Raw genomic sequence first — 13927 nt, forward strand, 5'->3', positions numbered from 1 at the left:
CATACATAAGAAAAAAACAAACTTCTATCTATTTTAAGCCACTGTTATATTGGGTTTCTGCTACTCACATCCAGAATGAGTCCTAACTGATAAAGTGCTCAGAGCGGGATTCTGGAATTAGACTGCCTAGGTTCTATCCCTTATGAGCTCATAGACAGAGGTAATTCACTTCACTTCCTTGCCCCAGCTGTTAAATGAGAATGCTAAAAATAGCGTCTACCTTCTAGGTAAAAATGAGCTAATACACATGAGGCTTGAAATATGTAAAGCCTGGCACGTAATAAGCATCTAGAATAAAGGCATGCCCCAAAGTAGCAAGATTGAAGGTTGTTCTTCTTTTGAATCAGGCATAGGCTTTTTTAGTGCTGCAACAATGGCAATAGTGCTTATAATATCTTTAAAAGTTTATAGAACACTTTGCAGGAATCTTTTCAACATAGCTATGAATGACATATTATTACTTGCATTCCACAAAGAAAATGAAGGTCTAGAGAAGTTCACTAACATGCAAAGATCACATCACTAAGGAGCTGTGGCAGGATTCACATCCAGGTCTCTAACTCCAAATTCCCTTCAATTTCCACAAAGCTTAAGTGCAAGTTGTTGTGTTGCTACGCATTCCTATCATGCTCTGAACGTGTGATTTTTGTGAAGGGACTCCCAGGCTCTATTTTTCTATTTGTAAAGAATCAAAACAAGTCCACAAATTCCCTGTGTAAGAAACTCTGTTTTCTGGTCCCTGACAGCTAACACAAAAAATGTTAGCCTTCGAACATACTTCGAAAAAAGGGATCCGATCAGATTTCAGCTCAACAATGGGAGTAGAGGAAAAGCCTTGATCCACCTTGATTGCAGTCGGGTTAATAGGGCCTGAGTCTGAGTGATATGTCAGGCTCACCCTAAAAGGGGCCAAAGAAGAGTCGAGCATCTGGGGCAAGGGTGAGGATCCACCACAGTGCATGTGTTTTGAATTGGAGATTCTTTGAACAGAAGCAATTTGGAAGCAGGACTGGAGGCTGCTGCTAACTGGAACATTGTAGCCATTTTCCATGTTCCCTGAGGGCAAGGCCAGTAGCTCTCATCTCTTTAGTTAGATGCTAGAAAGAATTTGCTCACTCTGATGATTGTGAAAGGCAGACACAAATGCGGCTGTAGAATATTGTTATCTGTGCAGATTTGAAAAAGTTATAGGAAAAAAAATTCTTTCACACATAGAGGATATGGACTGAGCCTCACCCTAGTACAAAATAGGAGTTGAGTGCAAACAGTAAAGGTGTAATGGTTCTGAGCAGTGAACACAGACCTGAGTACAAATCCTGACTTACAGGTTCAGTGATCTGGGCCCACCTCCTCAGCCACTTGGATCCTCTTCCTCCCCTCTCTATAAAAAGAGGATCGTACCTCTGAGACTGACTGTGAGGTTGGAAAAAATATGTCCAACAATACAGGAGTTGTTCAATAAATATTCATTTCACCCTTTTCTCATGAATTTTTCCTCTTCTGGACTTTATGATTCAGTATTTCCTGGAATTCTCAGGTACCAGAAAATTTCCAAAGACCTTAAATTGGTTAATTAGCTTCTGAGCTCTTCCCAACATCTTTCTGAGAGACGTGAGTGGTAGAGATGGGTCAGAAATCAATCAAACTGGGCTTTGCCTGCTGGTCCAGCAGCAGCAGCCTCTCACATGCCATTTCCCCCCATGCTCTCATGGGGCAAGAATGGGATTGTCACAAACCAGACGCTCCACCAAGATGCTCCACACAGCATACAGAATCAGTGTGGAATGTGGCCATTGCTTGTGCACCTTGTCGCCTGCAGAGATGAGTGCCTGAAATCTCCTAAAATGTTGGGACTGGGGTCCAACAAGAGGCCTGGGGAAGAGCAGGCATCCACCGGCTGGTACATATCACTGCATTGCCTGTAGCATCAGGTCCCCTCTCCAGTACACAAGGTACGGATGAGATGAGGTGAATGCTGAAGTCACCAAGCTCAACATTCCTCTGAGCCAGGAAGTAGAGGATTTTTATAGGTGAAAAGTGATTTCTCGGTGCTCTGTTCCTTTCTGTACGCTGTACTCCTCCTGAATCCACCAGGTTTATACTTTCTCTTGAAGAAAGCATTTCTTAGGTCTATGTAAACTTTCTTTCCTAAGTGGGGGGCTCCTTGTAGGGGCAGCACAGGGGGAAGCAGGGAGTTAACAATGAGGGAGGAGGTAGGAAAAGTGACAATATCATCTTAGAACAGGTCACTCCAATCTCTTGTGTTTGCCTGGATTAGGGAGGCCTGCCCGCCTTATTCTACTTCACAGGAAAATGACAAAAATGAGTGGGAAAAAGTTATATATCTCCATTTTGCCCCCAAGCTTCTTACAGTCTGCCGCATCATTAAAAAGTCTTACTGCATAAGCCTTAATTACACCCAAAGTTTAGAGAGAAAATATAAATTAAAAAGAACTTACATCCTAACAAAGTTTATTGTTTTCTTCACCTATATAACTTTTTATTTTAAAATGAGAGAGTTGGTAAAGGAAAGAATTCCTTTTTCAACTCAGAGGCTCCATGTTTAGTCCAATAACTTCCACTGTCAAGTATACTGCCCCCAAAATGAATACGATCAACGGGAAACAGTTGCTTTATATGATTTCTCTCTCTAAAGGTAAAGGGCACACATAGAGTCTTATCTATACTGATTCAATCCCAATATTTCCTCCAAAGGGGAGAGAGAGAGACAGAGACACAGAGAGAGAAAGACCCAAAAAGGAGAGGAATTGGCTCTCAGTAGCTTTCCATTCAGCTGGAAAAAGAATTGGGGCTGATGGCTACAACTTCACTTGGCCCTTGCGGCATTTGTGGAGGGGTGGCCGTTACTGCAATCCACTACTGCCCCCTATTGTCCGCTTCAGGAAAATCACAGGGTAGCATGAACTGCTAAACCTGAATAGGTCATCTTAACAGCTTTTCAACTTTCCCGACAAAGAAATCTCAAAAACTTGAAACCGTGATTCCACCTTTAATTCACTGAGGGCAGTTTATAGTCGAGTAATGTATTTTAGAGATTTATAGGATGTGAGGATCTTTAGAAAATATTTAGCAAGAGGTGCTTGGATGGCTCGGTCGTTAAGCATCTGCCTTTGGCTCGGGTCACGACCCCAGGGTCCTGGGATAAGGCCCCCTGTATTGGGCTCCCTGCTCAGCCGGAAGCCTGCTTCTCCCTCTCCTACTCCCTCTGCTTTTGTTCCCTCTCTCACTGTCAATCTCTGTCAAATAAATAAATAAAACCTTAAAAAAAAAAAAAGGAAAGAAAATATTTAGCCAATTGTTTTTTACTAAAGTACCTATTAGCTCTGTGATTTTAGTTAGCAGCTATTGTGTGAAACCAAAGGAGGCCAGGAAATGCTGAGTTAAATAAACATTAAGTAAAAATTAAATAAGCAGTTTCCTTCTGCTGGGCTACTCAGATCCTTTAATATGGATTATGTGTCACCCAAAGGGAAATGCAATTTCCCATTAACACTTGACAGAACAACTACTTTTTATACAAATTTCTTGTAGGGCCAATATTCTAGGAAACACACGTGGGTAGTGATAAACGAGTGTAAATGAATTACTCTACAAATTTGGAAACAGAGTCCCAGGGAGGTGCCAGTGACTGGGTGGTAGCAGAGCTCCCGTGAGGATCCACTGGGAGGCTCTCAAGCTCCCAGAGCTGCTTCTTCACCAGAGAGCCCCTCTCCTTAGAGTTGATCTTTAGCATTTCTGTTTGCATAAAGCGTGCTTATTTGTGGAATGCGGAATGGCACTGCCTTGAGCCAAGGGTACTGGGAAAGTGAAGTAGGCTTCTTTCAAGTATGCTCCAGCTCTTTGTAGAGAATTTGTTTCTGGTATTTTCAATTCAATTTCCCTATATCTCTTGTTAAGAACCTTTTGTTTTATAAAAACCCTATGTTCAAAGAATCTAAATTCAACAAATACTTATGCACACAGCTTTGTGCTAGTTGGAAAATAGAAAGAAGGGCAACATGACACACCACATTGGTTAAGAGCAAAGTTTTAGACATCAAGTTCTGGTTCTGCCGTATTTGGACTGTGTATATTTGGACAAGTTACTTATTATCTCTAAGACTCAAGATATGGGGGGCGCCTGGGTGGCTCAGTGGGTTAAGGTAGAGACCTTTGGCTCAGGTCATGATCCCAAGGTCCTGGGATGGAGCCCCGCATCGGCTCTCTGCTCAGCGGGGAGCCTGCTTCCTCCTCCTCTCTCTCTCTCTCTGCCTCTCTGCCTACTTGTGATCTCTGTCTGTCAAATAAATAAATAAAATCTTTAAAAAAAAAAAAAAGGACCCAAGATACGGAAACAATCTAATTGTCCATCAACAGATGAATGGACTAAGAAACTGTTATATATGTGTGAGTGTGTGTGTGTATGTGTATATATATATATATTTATGTTTATATATATATATACACATATATATGTATGAACATTGTCCAGTCTTTCAAAAGAAGATGTTGACATTTACAACAACATGGATGAACCCAGAAGAAATTATGCTAACTGAAATAAGCTACACATAGAAAGAAAAAAACTGAATGATGTCATTTATAAAAATATTGAATGCATAGAAGCAAAGAGTAGAATGGTGGTTACCAGGGACAAGAGGTAGAAGAAATGAGGAGCTGTTGGTGAAATGGTACAAATTTGCAGTTATATAAGATGAATAAATATAGAGACCTAATGTACAGCATGGTGACTATATTTAATAATGCTGTAGAGAATACTCTAGAAATGTGCTAAGAGAATAGATTTCAGGTACTCTCATCACAGCAATAACAAAAAATTGTAACCATGTGGGTAGAAGATATGTTAATTAGCTTGAAGGCAGTAATCATTTCACTATATGTGTGTGTACCAAATAATCATGTTATATACTGTAAATATATATAATTTTTATTTAAAAATCAATTTAATAAATACATATAAGATTTAGACTCCCCATCCATAAAACACAGATTATACTAATACCTTCACAAGATTGTGTTGAGGATTAAAGTGCCAGCACATGTAAGTATTCAAGGAATTTTTGCTGCTATTATTATTACAGTTATGATTATTGATATGGCTGTTGTTATCCCTGTCCCCAACTTAATAGCTCAGTTGAAGAAAGGAAACAGCACATCCAAAAGCTCCAAATAACAATATAAGGGAATGGATCAGAGATAGCAACTAGGTTTCATGCCACTTGCCAACCCCAGGGCCTCTATTGGCTGCCTCAGATTCTGTGTTGAAAAGAATTCTGACATTCTTGCCAGCCTTGAAGGGAAGGAGCACCAATATCTATTAGTGATATTTTTCATGGGAAAGGGAATCTTGATAGGAGGCTATCCTTGACATTCTTAAAATGAATGATAAAATGTCATGGGTGGCAGGTTAGAACAGTCACTTCTGGAGGAGACAGGATAGCTGGACTTGGGGGATGGGTTTGATATGAATGGAAGGAGATGAAGTAAGGCAGAAAGAGGTATCTGGCCCCTGAAGTTTTCTGAGAAAATGTGCTAAGAATAAAACACACATAGCCATTCGGGTGACAGTAAGTAGAACAGCCTGTCTAAAGAAGTTCTGATGCTACAGATTAACTCTACAAATATGGTAACCAGAGATACTGAGCCAGTGACCCAACATCAAATAAGCAGTCCCACTGTTCCCATAAATTTCCCTCAGACGCACTGGGACATGTGCCTAAATTTGAAGTTCAGAAAATATGGACACCAGTAAGTCTCTCATACCATCTTGTCTCATGAGCTATTCAAAGACTCCTTTCCTTTTTGCTCATGAGGACATCCTTTTGTGTTCAGTTCATGGTGGCTGTTCAAAACCCATCACTCTACGTGCACTTTACAAAGTTTTACAAATGTCTTCCATCACACACAGCTGGCATTGCAGCCCCAAGCATCTGAGATTCTCAAGCAATAGACACACAGATTAAAAAGTCATTGAAAATGAAAAATGAAGAATCAACTCACCAGAAACTGTACCTGCCATGTATACCAGGTGCCCTCTCTATACTCAGAACTATGCTACCCCTGGGGGCAGTGGTAGGAGGGCAGGGATCAAAGAGCTATCTATCAAAACCACAAATAAGAATGGGAAGTTTTGAAAAATTCCTGTTTGTAAAACCTCATAATTTGGCATAGTGAGATTTTTTTCATCCATTCTTTTTTATGGAGTGTGTCTACCACTAAGCAGGGACTTCTGTATTAGTTAAGGCTTATGTGGTTACAAGTGACAGAGAGACCTAACTCAAACTCATTTAAGCAAAGGAGAGGGTTGTTATAAGGGATAATGTGATGTCTGTGAAACCCAAAGACAGGACTGTGCCTGGGGCATGGGAACAACTGAAAGCAGCTGCTCAAAGGCATCAGGGTTCTTTTTTATTCCTCTTGTCTCTGAGCTTCCATTCACTCTCTTCATTAGTTTCATTCTTAGTTCTAGCTAGTGATCAGCTTTCAAGTGATGGAAAACATGGGAGCCAATAGCTCCCTAACAGTACATTTAATAACTTTGGTCACGAGGGGGGAAACCCCCCACTTATCTTAACATTCTTTCCAGTTCCAAGTTGAAAAATCCCAGGAAAGGAATCATTGAAACTGTTGCAGTCAGTTAAACTCCAGAGAGTCATGAAACAACATGGCAGATCCTGTTGGGGGAACCGCAAAGATGGGGATAAGGGAGAGGAAGCTTCTGGAAGAAGGGAGGTAGGTGAAATGCTGGGCAAACAAAACAAGAAATGCCTGTGAAACCTCACCTTAGTTATTTTTTCATGCCAACTCCACTTAGGTATTAATCAGTTCCATTCGTGTAATAAGCACCTGTTTCTCATTTACTAGTGTCTGATACGTGCTCGATATTGTGCTAGACTTGAGGGATGAAAAGATGACCATGATGCCTCTTAAGAGTGCTTGGCATTCAGAGATACAAAGACACATAAAATATACTTGAGGGGCGCCTGGGTGGCTCAGTGGGTTAAAGCCTCTGCCTTCGGCTCAGGTCATGATCCCAGGGTCCTGGGATCGAGCCCCACATCGGGCTCTCTGCTCAGCAGGGAGCCTGCTTCCTTCTCTCTCCCTGCCTGCCTCTCTGACTACTTGTAATCTCTGTCTATCAAATAAATAAATAAAATAAAATAAAATAAAATAATATACTTGGTTTAGGGCCTCTAGGAACTTACTAAATAACCAGGGAGAGAAGACTGTGTATTTGGAGAATAACCAAATGTCAAGCTGTGTTCTATGGATGATGAGACTAAAAGAAGGTAAGTGAGGTCGGTGAGGCCTGGAACATTCAAGGAAACAGCTTGAAGAGGGTGATACTTCGGCAGAGTCCGTAAAGGGTGAGGAAGTTTTTGTTTATGACCCCATGTGTTTCAAGTGCAGGATTTTCACAACATCACACTAAGTGAGGCCTTCTGCTCATGGCTCTCTGCATCTGGAGGCCTTCTGGAATGCAGCCGTCAGCCAGTGGTCCTGTTCCTCTCTGAGACAGAGCTACCACCCACGGCTCTTCTGATAGCCTTGTTTTTTATTGCCATGGCTCATTGGATCAAAGCCTCTGAGTTTGATGCAAGTTCAGAATAATTCAAGGATTAACTCATCTCTCTGTGCTTGGGGAGCTACACAAGCAACATCTGGTACAGCCTGCAGAGGGATTCTTCACCCAAGGAGTTTCAAATTTCAACATGTGAGCTATCCTGCTGAATAACATCATCAACGGGAAACAGCACTCAGAGACCTCATCTCGTAACCAGAGCTCTGTGTAACACCCCGCGGTCATGTTTTGCACACAATTATAATAAATGGTGCAAATTGTAACAGGTTTTTTATCATCTTCTTTCTTGCCAAAGGGACTGAATTCCACATTGATGGAGTTGAAATTCCCTTGTGGGTTTCCTCTGGGACCATTTCATAGCCTATCCTAGCACCATTAATAACACCCTTCCTGTGCACGGACAAAACAATAGTCTCCCATTTTAATGTTGTCATTGAGAATCTCTTGGTCATTCCTTTTGTCAAATCCCATCTGTCACCTCCCTGTCTTCTCAGGATCCCTAGAAAGTCCTTGGTAAATCCTGATTTACCTTACCTCTTAGGAAATCCTGATTTGGTAAATTCCTGGTTGTGCCCTCTGTATCTCATGGGTTAGTCCCACAGCTCCTGGAGTTCTCTTCAATATTTTACCATGTTCTTAAAGGTGAAACACTATAAATGACTAAGAGTTGGGTGTTATGTGCCAGGGATGTATTATTACGGAGGCACTATTATCATTACCCGTGACTCACCAGAAAGAAAAATGAGGCTCAGATTTCAAGTGAATTGCCCAAGTACAAGGTATGAACCCATATCTGTCTCATTTCAAAGACTGTTCTTTCTAAGGGGTAAGTATAGGGACCCAAGCTTATGGTGATGGGAGTCTCACATGGGAATCCCTACTTCTAAGTTGGGGAAGGAGACAGAAAGAAGAAAACACAGAGTATGGCTCAGAATTCAAAGGAGAATTTTGAGACATGGTGAATTGTGTCTAAAGCCAGAATGGGTTGGTGAATATCGAGACCACTGGCATGAAAAAGGTTATTGGCAAATATTTCCAAGAAAAATGTCAGTAGAGTAATGGACCTGGAAGAGGTTAGGTAGTAGGTGGATGAAACAGGCTGCAAACGAAAGGAAAGAGCCAGTAGACAGGTCATGGTATAAAGTGAAGGGCTGGTCAGTATCTACTAAACTTGAAACTCTGGGGGTGGAGCCCCGGAATTATTTTAACAAATGTTCTAGGTGTTCCTGATATACACTCGAGTTTCTGACCCACTGCTACTTCAGAGTTTCTCACCCTTGGCTGCACATTGGAACCACCTGGAATAATGATGCTTCTGCCTCATTTCCAGACAATGGGGTTTGATAACACTCTCCAGGCAATTCTGATGTGCTGCCAGAATTGGAAACCACTGCCACCATCAAAGAGAGAGGAAAGGAGTAATTCTAGCTGCAATGCAGAGTTCTGGCTATCCCTGGCATTGTACTAAGAATATGCTTTTCAAGGTTGAATGGGCATAAAGATAATCCAACAAGCTCCCAGTGCTTTACAGGCATTGCTCTAATGAATCCTCATGACAAGTCCATGAGGCAGCTATCATTAATCCTATCTTATAAATGAAGACTTTGAGTTCCCAAGAAGTTACCTGATTTGCCTGCAATGTCATGGCAAAAATATGGCAAAGCTGGGACTTGAAAATTAAGTCTTCTTTGACTCAAAGTACTCACTTTTTAAAAATTGTGGTGAAACATACATGACATAAAAATTGCCACTTTCTGGGGTGCCTGGGTGGCTCATTGGGTTAGGCCTCTGTCTTCGGCTCACGTCATGATCCCAGGGTCCTGGGATCAAGGCACACGTCGGGGTCTCTGCTTGGTGGGGAGTCTGCTTCCCCCTCTCTCTGCCAGCCTCTCTGCCTACTTGTGATCTCTCTCTCTCTCTGTCAAATAAATAAATAAAAATCTTTAAAAAATAAAAAAATTTGCCACTTTCACCATTTGTAAGTGTACAATTCAGTGGCATTAAGTATATCACAATGTTGTACCACTTATCACTACTATCCATTTCCAGAACTTTTCAACATTTCAAACAGAAACTCTGTACCTGGGATGCCCGGGTGGCTCAGCAGGTTAAGCCTCTGCTTTCAGCTCAGGACATGATCTCAGGGTCCTGGGATTGAGCCCCACATTGGTCTCTCTGCTCAGCAGGGAGCCTGCTTCCCCCTCTCTCTGCCTGACTCTCTGCCTACTTGTGATCTCTCCCTCTCTGTCAAATAAATAAACAAAATCTTAGAAAAAGAAAGAAAGAAAGAAAGAAAGAAAGAAACTCTGTACCCATTAAACAGTAACTCCCCATTCTCCTCTCTCTCCAGCTCCCTACTAACCTCTATTCTGCTGTCTCTGTGACTCAAATCATTTCTTCTAAATCATTATGTTTCTAGATGGGCTCAAAGAAGAAATGGAGGTGCTGAAATTGATTGTTTTTTTTCCCTTGAATAAGGGTATCTCTGAGTTAGCTGAGGCTCCCACCTGCAACCTATGTTCCCCAAATTCTGAACAACTTATAATTCCCACCAAACAGCATATTCCCTCTTGTCTCTCTGTGTCACAGCACAGGAGAATCTCTCCACTGTGCGCCTTTTCCCACCTTGCCTTTATTTAGCAAACTGTCTCCTGCTCCAAGTCCCCCTCCAGGCATGACTGTCCCTGGGAATCTGACCCAGGTGTTTCCACGGGTCCCACAGACCAGGCTTTGTAAATTGGAGTGCATCCCAATCACTTTGGCATTCTGTTAAAATGCAGATTTGGATTTAGTGGGTTTAGGAAGGGCCCTAAGATTCTGCATTTCTGTCAAACTTCTGGGTGATGCTCATGCTACTGGTCCCCAAACTGCACTTAGAATAATGAGATCAGAGAGTGCAGTACTTCACCATAACATGTTTTACTGTAATATTCCCTTAGTTGTTTCACCATTCCACTGTAAATACCTTGAGAAGAGAAACCCATTTTATTTATTGTTATATTCCAAAGGCTAGCACTGTGCCAACTCAGTGTAACTCTCAATAAGTGTTGACAAATGAATAAATAAATGAGTTCACAGGCTGGAAAAATAAAAAGGAGCCAGATCTATAAAGAGCCTCATAGACCATCTAAGGAATTTGAAGTTTATCCTTAAGTTGGGGAACCACTGAAGGATTTTAAGAGGGGGATATATCAAATGTATATGTGCAATGTGTTTTAAATTATCAAGACTGAAATCAAGGAAATAGTGAGCTACTGCACTAGTCCAAGTAAATGATTATGAAGGCCTGCACTAAAGTAACAATGGTAGAAATGGAGAGAAGGAAGATGATTCAAGACCCGAGAAATGGGTTGACCACACATTCCCATTTGCTTCAGACAGATCCAATTTATTCTAAGTGAAATTACTAATAGTATCCCTTTTGTCTCCCAAAGTACCCTGGTTTGGGTGAACTGTCTGTTCACCCTGTACGTAGGAGATAAAGTTAATAGAACATGAAGTAGGGTAAGGAGCAGAGTGAGAAGCCCAGGGTATGGTTCACAAATTTCTGCCCTTAGTGACTGAGTGGATGTTATCACCATTTATCACACTGAGCAGTCCAGGAAGAGAAGCAGTGGAGAACTTTCTCCTTAAAATAAAAATAGTTCGTCATATAGTGAGTCATTGAAAAATGTTAAGTAAATTGCAGTAATAGCAGGACAAAAATTACAAAGAAGACAGACAAATGGCTGAAATGTGGGGGATACTGATCAAAGGTATCACCAAATTGAGAACATCCTTCCTTTCTGAAGCTCTGAATTGTTAGTCTCAGAACAATTTAATAGAAAACCTGCCCCAATCTTCCAATCAAACCTACTACAGATGGAAAGTCAAAATGGTCAATTAATTTTGGGTTTTGTTTCTCCCCATTTTCTTCCCTGCAAGTCATAGCTGTGTCTGCTCCCAATAGCCAATGGAGCTTTAGGATTTGCTGGATCACATTTGACCACGGTCATTTAGACAGTCAAAACAATGATATACCACACAAAGACCTAACTGAGTGAGAAGAACACATTCCCTGGTTTGGCCTGAGCCAAAGTTCAGTGAACATGAAAACATTCTACCTCATTTTATATGCCACATGACCCAACATCCTTACTAACCTCTATTCACACTTGCCAACACCTCAGCTTTTTTTTCCCTCTCCCCTAACATGTCAACAACTAGTTAATTATTTAATAAACCTCAGAACATACCTTTGCTGCTCCTCTTGGCCAGAGAAGTCTGGAATTTTCCTAGTTTCTATTTCAAGGTGGCTCTTACTTGAGGGTTCCAAGTGCAGTCAAGCGGAAGAATAAATTCACCCACTAGAGCCTTTTGAGGGAACTTTCAAACAAAACTGTGGCTTTTCAAGTATTAAGAGGAAATGACAGACTGAACTAAGCTCAGTATTCACTTTAATACCTGTGTTAAAGGTTATGTTAGCAGCTGTCAAATCGCTGGCCCTTTCTAAATACATCACTCTTCGCCTTAAATCAGATATCTTGGGTGGTACCTGGAACTTGCTACTCTGGGCTGACCCTGAGCAAAAGGATTGTTCAAGGAGGTAAAATTTGTCTTCCAGGCATTCCTCTCAGAGGTGCTAATGTCAGCCTGATGGGCAAGAGACATGGAACCCAGGACCCCAAGTCCTGAGACCGTTACTGCTTCCTGCTACTGTTAGAGACTCATGGAACTCTATCCCATGCTGGAATATGACACCAAACCCAATGAATTCCCTCTGGTGTTTTCCCAGCCTGGGGGCAGCCTCTGGACCTCATCCTGACTTCCCCCTTGGGGAGTAGAAAGCAGGTATTCCCAAATAGAAGACAACCCTAAGTCTGTATTATTGCACCAACCAGAAGCAAAAGATGAGTTGAAAATCCTAAGAAAACACACCTCAGAGCCACCAGAACCTTAATCACACTGAAAGCCCTCCGCTTAAGCTCCCCTCTCCAAAGGAGTCCTTGGCCATATCTGTACTCTTCCTCAGGGATTGTGAATGCATGCAGAAGAGTTCACTGCATCAAGAACTAATTATGTACTATACAGAGGCTAACTGAACACAATTTAAAAAAAAAAAAAAAAAGGAAGAAGAGGAGTTCATTTCACACTCCCGTGAAAAATTGGGTGGCATACAAGTCCCCTTCTATTATGTTTCTACTTCTGATTCCCATGACCTACCCCTTCCCTCCCAAGTCTTAAAGGCAGAGTTCAACTAGGATCCACCCTTTTGAAGCAACACAGACATTTCACACATTCTTCTAAACCAGCCAGTTTAGAGACTTGACTGCTTAGGGCATCGTATTATATGACTGGAAAAGCCGACAAATTCATTCATAATCACATGATAATGGTTGACAATCACATTGTCCTGATGGAAAAGGTTGACTGCAGGAGATACAGCCCTGGGGTGGGTCCTAATACCATCACTTGCTACCTGGTGACAACCTGACTGTGATAATTTCCTCAGTGGTAAACTGGGGCTCACTGTGGTGAAATTCCCTTCTCTCAGTGTCTTCTATACGGTTAGATGCTCAACCAGTGTTAACAGAATCTGAGTGATAATGCAGGCAGATAGAGAAATGCCCTTGGTGGTTAAGTAAGAGTCCTAGTACCTGGTACTGAAAACAATTATGCTACCTCTCTATAGGTAATTCTAAGTAAGATTTTCTCTTTCAAAATGACAAATGGACCTTTAGGACAGTGAAACCACATGACATTATACATTTGTTCAAATTCATTTAATACATACCATACCCCCAAGAGTGAACCCTAATATAATCCATGGACTACGGGTGGTAATGATGTGTTAGTATGGGCCCATCAATTGCAACGAAAACCCCACTCTGGGTGGGGGACAGGGAGTGGGGGACACTGCTTGTCGAGGGGAGCTCTATACTAAACTGCTCTAGAAGGCAAAGTTTATAAATTTTTAAAATGCCATAAAAGGGGACGCCTGGGCTCAGTGGGTTAAAGCCTCTGCCTTCGGCTCAGGTCATGATCTCAGGGTCCTGGGATCGAGTCCCGCATCCGGCTCTCTGCTCAGCAGGGAGCCTGCTTCTCCTCTCTCTCTGCCCATCTCTCTGCCTACTTGTGATCTCTCTCTCTGTCAAATAAATAAATAAAAATCTTTAAAATGCCCAAAAAAGTACATTTAAGCAAAATTAAAACCTTTTACTTCTAAATAAGTTTTTTAAGTTTCTCAAAGCAGGAGTTCCCCTCACCCCCTGCCGTGGCTCCTGCATTGCTGGTATCCCCCACTCACTGGGTCATTCCGTAGTGATCAACAAGCTACAAGGTCAG

Source organism: Martes martes, assembly GCF_963455335.1.
Source record: "Martes martes genome assembly, chromosome: 8".
Classification (NCBI taxonomy): Eukaryota; Metazoa; Chordata; class Mammalia; order Carnivora; family Mustelidae; genus Martes; species Martes martes.